Source organism: Drosophila ananassae, chromosome 3R, assembly GCF_017639315.1.
Source record: "Drosophila ananassae strain 14024-0371.13 chromosome 3R, ASM1763931v2, whole genome shotgun sequence".
Lineage (NCBI taxonomy): Eukaryota > Metazoa > Arthropoda > Insecta > Diptera > Drosophilidae > Drosophila > Drosophila ananassae.
Genome location: NC_057930.1, coordinates 13567265 through 13581078, shown reverse-complemented (window position 1 = coordinate 13581078; position 13814 = coordinate 13567265). Strand labels below are relative to the sequence as shown.

General features: G+C 36.2%; 1 protein-coding gene across 1 annotated transcript in view; it reads left to right on the top strand.

Annotated features, from left to right (window-relative positions):
• Nucleotides 1-2148: 2148 nt before the first annotated feature.
• The window catches only part of LOC6498655 (zinc finger protein chinmo), a 46642-nt gene continuing 34976 nt past the window's right edge, over nt 2149-13814 (top strand). The window contains exons 1-2 of the mRNA XM_001963215.4: nt 2149-2759; nt 3733-4846. The gene's annotated coding sequence lies outside the window, so the exon portion shown is untranslated. The remainder of the gene's footprint in view (nt 2760-3732; nt 4847-13814) is intronic.

The window sequence follows — 13814 nt, the reverse complement described above, 5'->3', positions numbered from 1 at the left end:
TTTTAAAATATAAATAGTGTCTAAAACTAACATAACATTTAAATTATTATTTTTTTAAGGAAAAGGAGACTATTTTCTGTATAAACAACCCACATTATAAGCTCTATTTTTTAAATATTTATATTTTTATAGTTTGAAACCCCCTTTTATTTAAGTTTTTTTCTAGTGGGCCCATAAATTAACAATAAAACGGTTCTCTATTTTCAAAATATGTATATCAAATTCGTTACAGAGAAAACACAAGAGTATTACAAGAACTTCTCATAAGAATTTCATTTCGGTAATTAATATAATGGACGCCCGGGGCTTAGAATTCGGCGCAATCAATGTCGATATTAATTGTCCTGCAATCGAAATCCGTCCCTGCGATATGCGTCGCTGCCGACGCAGGCGTTGGCAGAGCAGCCATTGTATGCTGCCAAAAATACGCAATTCACCCACACACACACGCATTTTGGTATGCACACGGCGGCATATAGAAGAGAGTTGCATTGGTGTGCGGCGAAAAAGCTCGTGCTTATTGGATTTCCAAAGCATAAGAGCGTCATGCGCTCTCCATTCTTTGAAGCTGGGGAAGTTCTGCCGCCACGAAAGCTTTGCATTGTTATTGTTGTGTTTTTTGGGATTCCTTCGTTTTCTATTTTTGCAGGAGAAAACGAGTATTTTTCAACAGGGTCAGTTTTTTTTATGCTTTTGTCTTTGAAATTGTGTTTGCTTCTGCGAGAGAATTTTTGTTTTGTTTTGTGTCTTTGCCCCGCGAGTTTAAGAATCAACTTTTAATTAATCGAAATAAATTGTATTTCTTTCTTTATTTTTTTTTTAGTTTTTTTGTCACTGAAATTACGTTTTAATTGTTTTCGATGGTTCTGGAATTTGATATTTTGTTTTTGTTTTTTTTTTGGGAATTGCATTCAAAGAAGGGATAGTGACACTTGTGGGAATAAAAAGGAGATTTTGGGTTAAAAAAGGACACAATTTTGAGGGTTTTTCTTGGGATTTCTGTAATATGCAAATTAGGTTTTTATTTATTTATTTTTTCTTTAAAGAAAATTAAAAGTGCATTGTTCTATGAAGTCTTAAATCTTAAAGGCTAAGATACTTGAGGATATTCTTGAAACCCCTTTCATGTACCGTTATTAACTCGTTCAATTGCCTGTATCTAGGAGCTTGAATAATTTTTTTTTCTATTATTTATCCGCTTAAGGACCTCCCCTCCTTATTGCATTCTAGTATTAAGGACCACCTGGCTGGGAGCCTCCTGCTGGGCGAATAGGTTAAGACCAAGTTTACGTTTGCTATTTATGGACTAGATTTCCCTAAAAAAACATTTTCCACTCGAACGGAGGACAGGACCCATAATTACCTCATGTCCTTTCGGCTTATGCAATTGCAGGGGTGCAGGAGCACCAACAGAGAGAGAGAGAGAGCGAGTATAGGCAGAGAGAGTGGCGTGGAGATAAACTCACCCCCGGGAAGGATAACTCTTATCCTGGGGCGGCAGTGCATACACACAGAAAAAGGACATGCAAAAATCAAATGCACCAGGGATTATCCTTCGAAGGTTATCCTTCCTCAAAACTCTTTCTTCAAGATATCATTAATATTAATATTAAATAATTTCTAATCCTTAAGTCAAAATACAATCGTCCTTAAGAGATCCAATTCGAGAATTGCAAGTCCTTCGGCTGCATTCCAATTGGATTAATAGCGGAAAGTGGTTGCGAGAGAGAGCGAGGCAGAGCTGCGCTGCTGAGCAAAATCAAAAACAAAAGCACACGCACACACTTGCAAAGCGCTGCGGCGGGGGCGATTTTGGGCCAATGCAAAATGGGCGCACTCAGCGCCAAAAACAAAAACAACACGAGCAGCCCCAATGCTGGCAAAAAAGCACACACCGACTGCGACGCCAGCGCAGCTCCACAGAACAGTGGTGCGAAATGAGTTTTTGATAGAGTTTTATTTAATATTTTAGATTAATATCAAATGTATTTTTGTTTAAAAAATTACTTAAAAACTTAAAACAATTATAAGTTTTCTAAAAATAATTTATGTTATAACAAATACTGCCCCCAAAACTAGGCATGGTCTTTTACTAAAAAATCATTTTCAAACCACTGTTTTTGAGAGAAGCTCTTGCCTGCGCTTTGCTGCGTTTTTACTCTCCGCCTGTCATTGTTTAGGCTCGGTCGCGTCGCTGCCGAATAGGCAGCCCGCTACCCGAGGCTACCCACTGTTTCGCTCGCGTTTCGTTCCACTGTCGAAAAAATCTCCGGACGGAAAGGCTCGCCGTCGCAAAACATAGAAACTACGGTCTATTCGGTCCTAGGTTTCGGTGGTGCTCGCAGCTCGAGCGCGTGTGTGCATTTTGTCGTCTCTCGTAGCAGCAGCGCAGCACAAGTACTGCCCAGAAACTCAAATTGCAACATACAAAATATATATTATTTTTTTCGAAAACAATACAAAATCTACTGTTTTCGAAATAAAAAACAAACAAAAAAATATAGAAGCAGCAGCACTTTTTATAAACCACCCACCACCACTCGTCGTATTTTTCGTCTATATATTAAATATATATTGTCGTGTGGAAGGCTGCAAGTTGATGCAACAAAAGCGAAAAAGGTTTTGCGGCATTTAGCGAACACCTTTAATTTATTATTTCACTTTTGTTTGTGTTCGGGAAGGAAATGCGAAAACTGTGTCTCAAAAAAAGAGTGATTTTTCCAAAAAATAAGAAGGTTTTCTCGACAAGTGATTGAAAGGTAATTTTTCAAAAAAAAAAAAGAGTGATTTTTAAAGAAACATGCAACAATGGTCATAATAGGCCTATAAGTGCAACTCACTAACATTAATGCAACAATCAATAGTGCCTGTGTGTGTGTGTGTGTTTGAAGGGGTGTGTGTTTAGAACTCAAAGATTCAAATTAAAAAAAAATATTTAAAAAAAACTGGATCGGAGAAAAAAGTGAAGCAAAAACTTTTATGCATAATGTCTGCATTTTTAATCAAGCAACAACAATAGAAACAGCAGTGCCACCAAAAAACAACAACAACACAAGCAACATCAACAGCAACAACAACAAAAGCAACAACAAGAGGAACATGGAACAATAAACAACCCTCCCCTTTAGCCGCCTCCCCCTTGAAAATAAACAATCCCAGTGAACCCCTTTTTTTGCACTATGATGTGCCACTGTTGTGTGTGTGTAGAGAGTGTGTGTGTGTGGTAGAGAGTGTGAAAGAAAGGAAGTAACAGGACTAGAGACTAGAGAGTGCGGGGAAAAAAGTGCAAGAAGTGCATAAAAAAAGAAATGCAATTAAGAAAGGACACTTGTTCTAAGAGAGAAAAAAAAAGGGGTTTCAGACTCAAAAGTGTCTAAAAAATGAAAAATATAAATTTTAGAATATTTTGTGTTAAAATTCAATTATCAGCCCCAAATATGTAAACTTTATGGAGCCAAAAATGACATTTTCCAGAAGCCCAATGGGAAAAACAGGCCTCGAAGATACAAATTTTCCAATTGGGAAAACAATTCGAGAAAAACATAAAAGTTTTCAGATAAAAATATTACAAAATAAATAAGAAAAATTAAACAAGTCCCAAGAGTATTATTTCTATTCCCATTAGACTTCTGGTATATTGGTAATCTGGTTAATAATTGTAGTATCTTTAAGATACATATGTAGTTTCTTCGAATATTTGTAATATTTTCTAACAATTCTCTATTTTTGCAGCCAAATGTCACTGTGAAAATGCATCCACAAACTAATCACAATTCAAATTGCAACAAAAATATAAACATTCAGCGACAGATAGTCTCACGAATGCAACAAAATGCGAATCAAGCAACTAATTTTGAACATTAAAACATAATTTTTTCAAATTATCAAATATTTCAAGATTAAAATGAACTGAATCAACGCAAAATTTTTAAATTGGCAACATCATTTTTGGTCTAAAAAATAATTCTAAAACAAAACAAAAAAAAAAAAAAACGATTTTTGGCAAGCTGCGTGGTGAAAAAATAAATATTTAAAAATAAAATATAAAAAATAACTCAAACGTCCACACGTGAAAATGTTTTGCAACTAAAAATATCAATGTAACTTTTTTGTAAATCTAACAACTAAAAAACAAAAGGATTAAAAGGCAAAGGAGTTAAAGAAGGAAAACCGTCAGATATCAGATAGAAAGAAGCCCAAAGGAAGTATCTTTTAGAACAAAACGCAAAAAGCCGCTAAAATTTAAGCCAACAACTAAATTGGTCAAATATTCAAAATTATTGGTTCGGACAATACGCAATACTATACAACACAGTAACACAGCAGCAACAACAACAACAACAGCCATAGCAACTGAGCAACAAACAACAACAACAACAACAACAACAAGGGAAACTACTACTACAGTAATCACTACAGTAAGAGCAACCGCAACAGAAGCAGCAGCAGAAAACGTGTGTGTTAGTTTGCAATAAAAATTTCGTTTCGAAAAAAAAAAATCAAATTTAAAAATAAAATATTTAACAGACATAATTAAAAAATAAATAACTAAAAATTACAAATAAAATATAAAAAATAAATATATCCAATACAAAATATCTATGCTTACAAATTATATCGGAAAATATTTGGTAAACAATTTTTGAGTCTATACTTAAATAATTAGTAACTAAAACTAATTAGTAAAAAAAAAAAAATAAAATTAAAAACCTTTGGCCCAAAGTGCAGTGTAAAATATTAAAAAAAAAAAAACTTACAAATTCAAAATTAACATTTGTGAAAGTGTTTTGAAACTGTATGATTCTGGACTTGGATTAAAAACGAAAATTTGCAATTGGATATTAAGGTGAGTTATGATAAAAAATAAATTATAAAAAAAAGAGAATAATAAATATTACAAGTTTTTGTTAATGGCTCTTGAAAAAGTGCGTAAAAAAATGAATAATGTGGCTTTAGAAAGTGTCCACAAACATTTGCAAACAATTACTTGCTCTCCAAAAAAAAATAAAAAAAACACGGCCTATAATTACATTTATAATTTATGCAAAAATTTATTTTTTTTTTTGTTAAGAAATGGAGAGAGAGAAAAAATTACCTACGCACTTGGCGTATGATTTATGACACTCAAGTTGGCGGTTGCATATTAATAACGGGAATATGCGATGAAGAAGAAGAGAAGCAAAAGTTGCTTAGTTGACATTTCTACATGTGTACCATCCCCTTTTTTTAGGGTTGTTGCATAAATTAAAAATATTATTATTTTTCTGCTTCTTCTGCAGCATACTTTTGTTGTAGTAGTTGTTGTTGTTTCATTTAAGCCAAAAAAAAAAAAAAAAACTGCGTCGCAGTTGACACGCAATATTTCCCCTATTTAGCCCCCACTCCCCCCACCTTCCTGCTTAGCGCTCTGCGCGACTGCTCTGCCGACTGCACTGCCGGCGCCGCTGCCACTTTGACCTACTTAGGCAGCGCAGCGTGTTCCAAATTTTGTGCGTTTGCTGTACTGTTTGTCCGCTCTGCCCCTGCTCCCCCTCTCTCTCACTCTTCTAATGCCATTGCGTGCGCTTGAAATTGTTTTTTTTTTTTTTTGTTTTTGTTTCCGCATTTAATTAAATGCACAGATACAAAAGTATCTGCAAGATATTTTGTCTAAGATAGCCCTGGAAAAAGATACTTTTTTTTTTTTTAGTTTTTAAATTGTTTTCAAAACAATAGTTTTTTTAAATTATTTTTTTCCGTGTTTAGTTTTCTTGAAAGTTTCATGTCAGCTGCATTTTCACTTGTCGGAAGTGAGACGGCCAACTGGCTCCCCTCTCCCTCTCCCTCTCTCTCTCTCCCACTTTCTCACGTGCATTTGCACAATCGTTAAGTTTTTTTTTTTTGTTTTTTTTTTCTTAGAATCTGACCCTCTCGCTCTCGCCCCCACTGGGCCCCCATCTTCTTCTCTTCTGCTCTGTAATGTGTTGTAACTGACGCAATGCAACCGTCTTCATTATTTTTGTCGGCACTTGCGTAAAGTGCCCCCCCCCACCCCCTTCTCCTCTCTCTCTCTGGGCCAGTTCTTGTCTGGAAATTTTTTTTGTAAGTTTTTATTACTTGCCACTGCAGTTGCCTGAATTTTAATCCCACCGATTACCCAGAAACGTTGCAAGAAGGAGGGTCACTTTCTGTCAGGTCTTGGATTTAAGTTTTAAAATGCATTTAATTGGAAAGTCTTTTTTTTTTAAGCCGCCTAGAAAAAAAGATACAATAAGGAAGTATCTCTTAGATAGATTATTTTTTAAAAATCCAACATGCAAATCTCAAAAAGGTTACTCGTTTTAGAGCCTAGTTTTTTTATGATTTTATGAGCCATTAAGGCCAAGACACGCACTACTTTCCGCCAAGGGCTGCAATAGTCTTTAAGCCAAAAAAAAACAAAAAAAAAAAAACTTACACGAGACTTGATCATAAAAATTCATATGAAATAATCGCTTTTATGAACTGCTAATTAGGCTTATCAAAAAAATAACAAAAAAAAAATAAGAGCAAAGTTTTTGGGGCTGCAAAATACATAGAAACATATACATACATATGTATATACACACTTACATATATAAAACTTGGTAGTGGTCTGTGGACTATTGCAGGGGGGTGTGGTCGTTCCTCTGAAAACCTGTCAGTGTCAGTCAAAGTGACAAACTTTTTTTTTTTTCTCTGCTGGCTGGCTTCCATGCCACTTAAATTTGTTCACTAAAATGCGAAAAAAAAGTACAACCGCATAGGCCTATCGGAAGAGAGAGAGCAAGGGAGAGAGTGAGTCACAAACACACATGCAAGTACACCAAGGGACAAGATATTAGGGAAATAATATCTAAAAAATCTAAAACAAATACATAGCTTATTAGATCTAAAAAATAAAATAAGATAAAAATTATTTAAGATATTTTAGATTGAACAATTTATTTATTTTTTTTTTTTTTAAGTATTAGTAAAATATTTAGTACTATATATTTTAGTAGTAGATTAGTAGTAGCTCTTAACACTTAAATTCTAAGAAACAAGGTCTAATATTTTAGACCCAGCTGTATTTACAATTCATATTGAGGTTTGGCAAACTCTATACGCTTTTTTCCATAGTTTCTTTATTTTTTTCATATTTTTTTCTGCCATTCCCCAGTTGCTAATTGCCAGTTGCCTTTTGCTCCACTTCGCCACACAACTACAATCACGCACAAAACGAAACTTTTGCATGCAAGTGCCTGTAGTGTGCCTGTGGCTGTGTGTGTGCCTGTGTGTGTATTTGCGATGGCCGCCGCAATAGTTTGCTAGAAAACGCATTTCATGGGCGGACATTTTCTATCTTTCTCTCCCTCGCCTCGCTCTCTCTCTCTTTGGGTTTATCTGCATGGAACAGTGGGTGTGTGTGGGGTTTCATTGCCATTTTTTTTAGTGAGTGCGTTTGTGGGGCCATAAAAAAGGGGCTTATATGAAATGGATGAGAAATGTCTGCAGAAGATTGGAAACAATATATTTTCTGATTTTTTCTAATATTTGATTCTTGGAACACATTTTTAAAAGAAATATTAAAGTATGCTTAGTACAACAGATTAATCATTTAATTTAAAAGGAATACATAAAATTGCAAGGCAATAAAAAAAATAAAAAACAGCCAACTTTGTTGATTCTAAGCCTATTACATCACTGCCCACAAAAAAAAAAAACAAAAAACTAATGCTGATAATTTCAGTACAAAAAGCACAGAAACACAGACACATGCAGAAGGGCGCAATAAAAAAAATACAACAAAAATTTTGTAAAAAAAAATAACTAACAAAAAAAAGCACATAGGCCTATGTACATGGGCCTATTGTCAGGCCATCTCTTTCTCACTCACTCTGCAAAAAAAAGCAGCAAGTCGCATCCAATACAACAACAACAACAAAGGAAGAGCGCGACAAAAATGTGGCGAGATCTACTAGCGAGTTCATAAATAAATGCCTGGCCTACAATTAAATTGGCTCAAAGTGCCCAGGGAGCAGAAAAAAAAAATATATAGAAAAAATGCCAGGAGAGTGGGGGGTGATAAGCGGTGAGGGGGCCTGCACAGCAACAAAAATAAAACTACGAAATAAAACAGCAGCAGCGATAGAAATAAAAAAACCTTGAGCTGGCACAACATAATTAAAAATGTGCGTAGACACACACACATGCATAACTTACACAGTCATCCTATCGCGCTCTCCCACCATAACACACACACACACACAGTCAAACTTTGCAGTGCGTAAAGCTTTTCCTGCTTCACAAATGACATTCACGCGCAATAAATATCAGACTACACCAGCCAACCGAAAAAAAACAACAACAAGAACGCCAAAAATCATGAAATCAAAAAAGAAAAAAAAAAAGCTCCACTGCAAATCCAACAACAAAAGAAGGAAGTCTAAAAATGGCAGCAACAAAAAACTATAGCCCCATAGGCCTAATGGCGATTGCATGGAAGAGGGAAAGAGGGAAAGAGGGAAAGAGAGGAGAGCCAAAAAGCTCGCAGCACGCACTTTTTAGAGAGCTTTGATAGGCGCCACGCACATTGAAGCGGAAGAAGCTTTTTAAAACGATCATAGATGGGCGATCGTGAGAATATAACTGTAAAGTAGCTAGAATCTATATGGAGGGGGATAGGAGATACAAGATCTTAAAGATAAATATTCTTAAAATAGTAAATAAAAAAGTATAACTGAATTAAAAAAGGACTACAAATTTAGTTTATTAAAATAATTAAAATAAATAATTTTGAAACTAAAATTTTCAATATTTAATTTGGCTTCCAAAGGATTAAAAAAAAGTATAGCCCACTTTTCCGAGCTTAATCAAAATGCAACAGTGACACAATTTCCCATAGCGTGATTCAAAGAAGAAAGACAGAAAGGAAGAAAAAACAAAAAACAAAGAAAGAAAAAGGAAACTGAAATGATTATATAATTGGAGAGGAGAACCTTCGGCTCCCCCAATTTCATTTTAATAACGGTTAATTAAGTCAAGAGTAATATACGCATATTAAAAGCAATACAAGCAAACACTCGAGAGAACACTCTTTTGGAAACACATGCAACCGAACATAATTCTTTGAAATTACCCCAATCTGTGGGATATCTTTTCCCTTTATATATGTCACATGACATGTTTGTTCTTGTTTTTGTGTTGTCAACTTGACATTTCCTCCATTTTTTTTTGGATGCGCTTCCTTTTCCCCAGATTTTCCTAATATTTTTTTTTTTTGACTCGAAAGCAAGTGAAGCGAAGACGATTGGAGTGCACTCGGCAGGGGGGGGACAGAGCGAGAAGTGGAACAAAAAGCACAAAAGAAAAATGGTTAAGGAAATTAAAAAGCATAAAAACAACAACAACAGCACCAGCTTCCGTTAAAACAAAGCAAACTCAAGTGGAAGAAGGAACAAAGAAAGCGAGCAGCGAAAAAAAAGGGTTCCCAAAGAAAGGTCGTAGGAAAGGGAGGGGCAAGAACACATATGCAGCATTTACCGTTAACTCTTCGAGGGCGTTCTCTTTTTTTTTTTTCCACCTCCTCAGTATTGTGGTTAATTCTTTTTTTTTTTCTTTTTGATTTTTTTTTTTTTTGTGTTTTTTTTATTAAATTTTGTTTTTTGTTTCTTTGTTGCTTCTTTGCCGGTGTTTCTGGTTCGTTTAATATGCAGAACTCTCAATGTTGGTAAGATGCACTTGGCTCAATGGGAAAATAATCAGTCAAGAGCAGGTAATTTGTTGTCAAGTGCATGGCGGAGAGGGAACACCTTACGGTAATTTCGTATACGTAATATGGGCACACTAGGTTGGCCTTCCTTAGTGATGCGACTTAGTTGATTTTTGGAGAAAAGGATCTAGAGAAGAGGGAAAATATTACGGTAATTTATACGTAATACGTAATGTGGGCACACTAGAGCGTGCTCTAGTTCGTCACCTACTTGGATGGCCATTTTAAGGGGTGAGACGGATTTGATTTTTGGAGAAAAGGATGTTCTAATAAGAAATTTTATTATTTAATCCTTAAATTAAACTATAAATTCATGTGTTAACTATTAAACCCACTTTTTAAGAGAGAGGGAACACCTTACGGTAATTTCGTATTCGTAATATGGACACATTTAGGCATTCGCTAGTTCGTCACCTACGTGGATAGCCGTTTTTAGTGATATTTGGCGAAAAAGGATGTTCTAATTTGCTTTTAAATCCTTTTTTTACTCTCTAATCCCTAAATGCAACAATGAACTCCCTTGTTAACCATAAAACCCACTTTTTAAGACTAATTCCACCCCCAAAAAACGCTAGTTTTTAACGGATGACTTGGGTCAAGTTATACAATGTCTTTTTTTTTGGCCACATGCTTGGGTGATTCATTCATAGCGTGGCACGAACGACTACCAGTCGCCCCCCTCCCCCCTTGTGTGGCACTTGGAAACAATGTAACAATGCATTTACGCAACTCTTGCACTTGCCACTCTGATGATGATAATGATATTGTTTGAGGAAGATACTTTCAAGCTTAATTTATGCATTTTCTCAAAGAAAAAAATTTTTTTTTTCGGGCGTTATGCGTGGGTGACTCAAGGTGTTTCATTCACATTGCGATGACCGGCGATAAGACACATTTTAAAATCAACCAACCAACTACCACCTGCAGTGACGAACGTCTCTTACTACTTCTTCTCTTTTTTGGTCTAATTAAAATGCACCAACTCGAGTGCAACAATTTTATGGACGTGATTTACACAGAACATAGAGTCTAGATTTGGTTTTTTTTTTTTTTTTTTTCATCTGTTGCAAGGGAGTGAGGTGGCGCAACCATGAAATTGAATTGCTACTTTGAAGTGCACTCGATGTCAGTGGAAGGGCCCAAAAAGGGTTAACTGCACACATGGCTGCACGGCTGATAGACAGCCCTAAAAAAAAAAAACAGTGGTTGGTGGTTGGGGGCATGGTGAGGTGTTGGAGCCATCACAACCGCGCTGGGCCACCTAGTTGCCCCACACTAATTACCGGGAAAATGCAGCCAAGGCAACGTCGCATGTGCAGAGTGGCAACATCGCTGGGTTCTAAATTTTCTTCTATTTTTTTTAGCGATTTTTTACAACTTCATTAGAAGAGTCTATAAAAAACAGTAGCTAGAGGGCCTGCTTCGCTTGGTTTTCTTGATTGGAAGTTTAATCTTTAAAGAGAAAAAATTAACAAAATATAATACTTAAGATTTTAAATAATTTATTATTATTATAAACTATTTTATTAACTTTGTTACCTTTATTTCTTTTGCAGGTAAGCATCTAAGTCTTTGTTCGAACTAATTAGACCATCGCCTAGCGCCATCTAGTGCCTAAGTTACCGTAAGTTCTCCTTCTATGCGATAATTGCATTAAAATTTTTCATTTCGCTGGCATAGACTTCTTTTTTGTGTCGTATTTGTTTTGCATTTAACTCTGGGACGTGCCCCTTGAGGCCTTTTCCATTTCTACCATCCACCTCCACTCTTAGCTTATTTTTTCCTCCAGGATTCCTGACCATAAATTTTGCAATTAACGACAAATGTCACTTTGTCTGGCCGATGGCGACGTTGTCGACGACATCCGACCATTGCAACCATTTTGTTGTGGCGGAGGAAGCGGGGGAGGACTCACTGCTTTCGTTTTTGTTGTTTTTGTGGAGAGGTCCTGGCTAAAAGCATTCAAGCCCTGGGACCAGCCAACCATGGCATGGCCTCGGCACCCCACTGCCGCCCACTTACGGTCTGCTCGTCCTGCAATTGCATTAAAAAGCATAAATTTACTTTAGCCCTGGCCCAGGAACGTTATAAAATCCATTTATGCACTTCACTTGCTCTCTTTTGCATGCCCCATGCCCCATGTTGCAAGCTCCTAGTGTCCAGCAGCAGCAGCAGCAGCAGCTCCTCTGCAATCTACAATAATTTCTGATTTCTTTTTTTGTGCCGTTCCCATTTTATATTTTTGCTGCCAATTCTGCAGTCCAGGCTAGCGTAAATAGAAAGAGTCGGAGAGCGAGGGGGGATAGAAAAGGACGGCTAAACGAGGGGAGGCAGAAAGCTATGCAATTTTTACGAAAAATTCCTAACAAACCCAACCACCCAACCACCCACCCACTTTTGCTTTTGTTTTGTTTTTTGTGTGTTGTGACGATGATGAAGTTTAATTTAGACACGACCCTAGTCCGAGCGGGCCTTGTTCTTGCCTCTTCTGCCCCAGCACCACCCGCATGGTGTGGCAGCCATCTGTGGCACTCACACCGCCATAGCCGCCAGCACCACCGCCCATTTAAACCACTGCAGCCACTCTGCAGGTCCTGCAGGAAAAATTTCATAAATTCTTTTCGACTGAAATCCTTTATTTAAATTTGGTTTAAAAATATTTATTAAATATTTATTAAATTTTTATTTAATTTTAAATTGTTTAAACTTTAAACTGCAAAGTTTTGAGGTGAAATATGACTAATCCTTGCTCTACAAATCCTTTTTCATATCCCTTCTGCATGGTGGAATTGGTTTAGTCCTTTTTTGTTGCATTTCTGTTGTTTTTTGTGCAGTTGCTGCGCCATTCATTAATCTCCTGGTATCCTTTCCGAAGCACTCCTTGCACCGAAGCTATTTCCTGGACACATCCATATATACGTGCCACCTCCGCCTATATATGCATATATATTTTTTTTTTACTCCCAACTACTCCCTGGCGAGAATACCTTTTTTTTTTCTATCTATGTGAGTTTTGTCCATTTCCGTTTTTTGCTCCGCCTCTAATATAATTTCGATTTTTCAACGTTATATTCCATCCTATCCTGGATCCTAGTATGAGTGTGTGTTTGTGGAAACTTCATTTCCTGTAGTTTCGGGGCGTGGCAACAAAAAATACTGCAACTGGCCCCACCCCAGAGCCTCCTCCGCCTCCCCAGTTCTACTCATTTTTTAGATAAACAATCAGCAAACTGCAGCAACAGCATAAAATAATAAAAAGAGGCAAAAATTTAATTCCCTTTTTTTTCTGTTCTGGTAAGCGTTTCCTCTTTGAAAGTTTTTTGTTTGCCGGCTCGGCTCTTTCCCTCTATCCATGGTAGAGTATCTGTATCTTGTATCTCGTATCTGTTTGTTTTGTATGCGCTTTTCTGCAGAAATTTTCGGCAATATTCCATTAATACTTTTGGGGCGGGGGGCCCTTTGGGGGCACTTTGTTTGCTTTTCCAGTTGCCAGTTGCCTCAAAAGTTTTTGTTGATAAATACAATTTTTTAGCGATAAATTTTGCAGAATGCAAAAATCAATTTTCCTTCTTTTTTTTTGTGGAGAGCGCCACTGCATAAATAAATCATCAATGCAATAGGGGGGGATTTTTTTTAGCCTTATGGGTATTCGATTGCAGTTTCCTTCCCCAAACTACCAGTCCCAACTACCTCTACCAGCATCCATATGAAACCCTCTGAAATTCCGCAATTTCTGTTTGGAGAAATATTGCCAGCAAGCTTAAATGGAAAATGTCAGGCTATTTTTTTTAACAGAAAACAAAAGATCTGAAAATAATAAAAAACGAGAATGAAAGTTTTTTATTATTTTGTTCTTGGTCCTAGGGGGATTTATTCTACAAATGGAATTTTGAAATTGAAATTTCATAAAACTAGCTTAAGAGTAGGGAGTTTAAAAAAAGGATATATAAATTAAAAGTTATAAAAACTTTTTAGAGGTACTAGTACTAATTATCATCTTAAAATCTTATAATTTGGGTATATTGTTTAATAAAATCTCTATATCTGAGATATAATATTATTA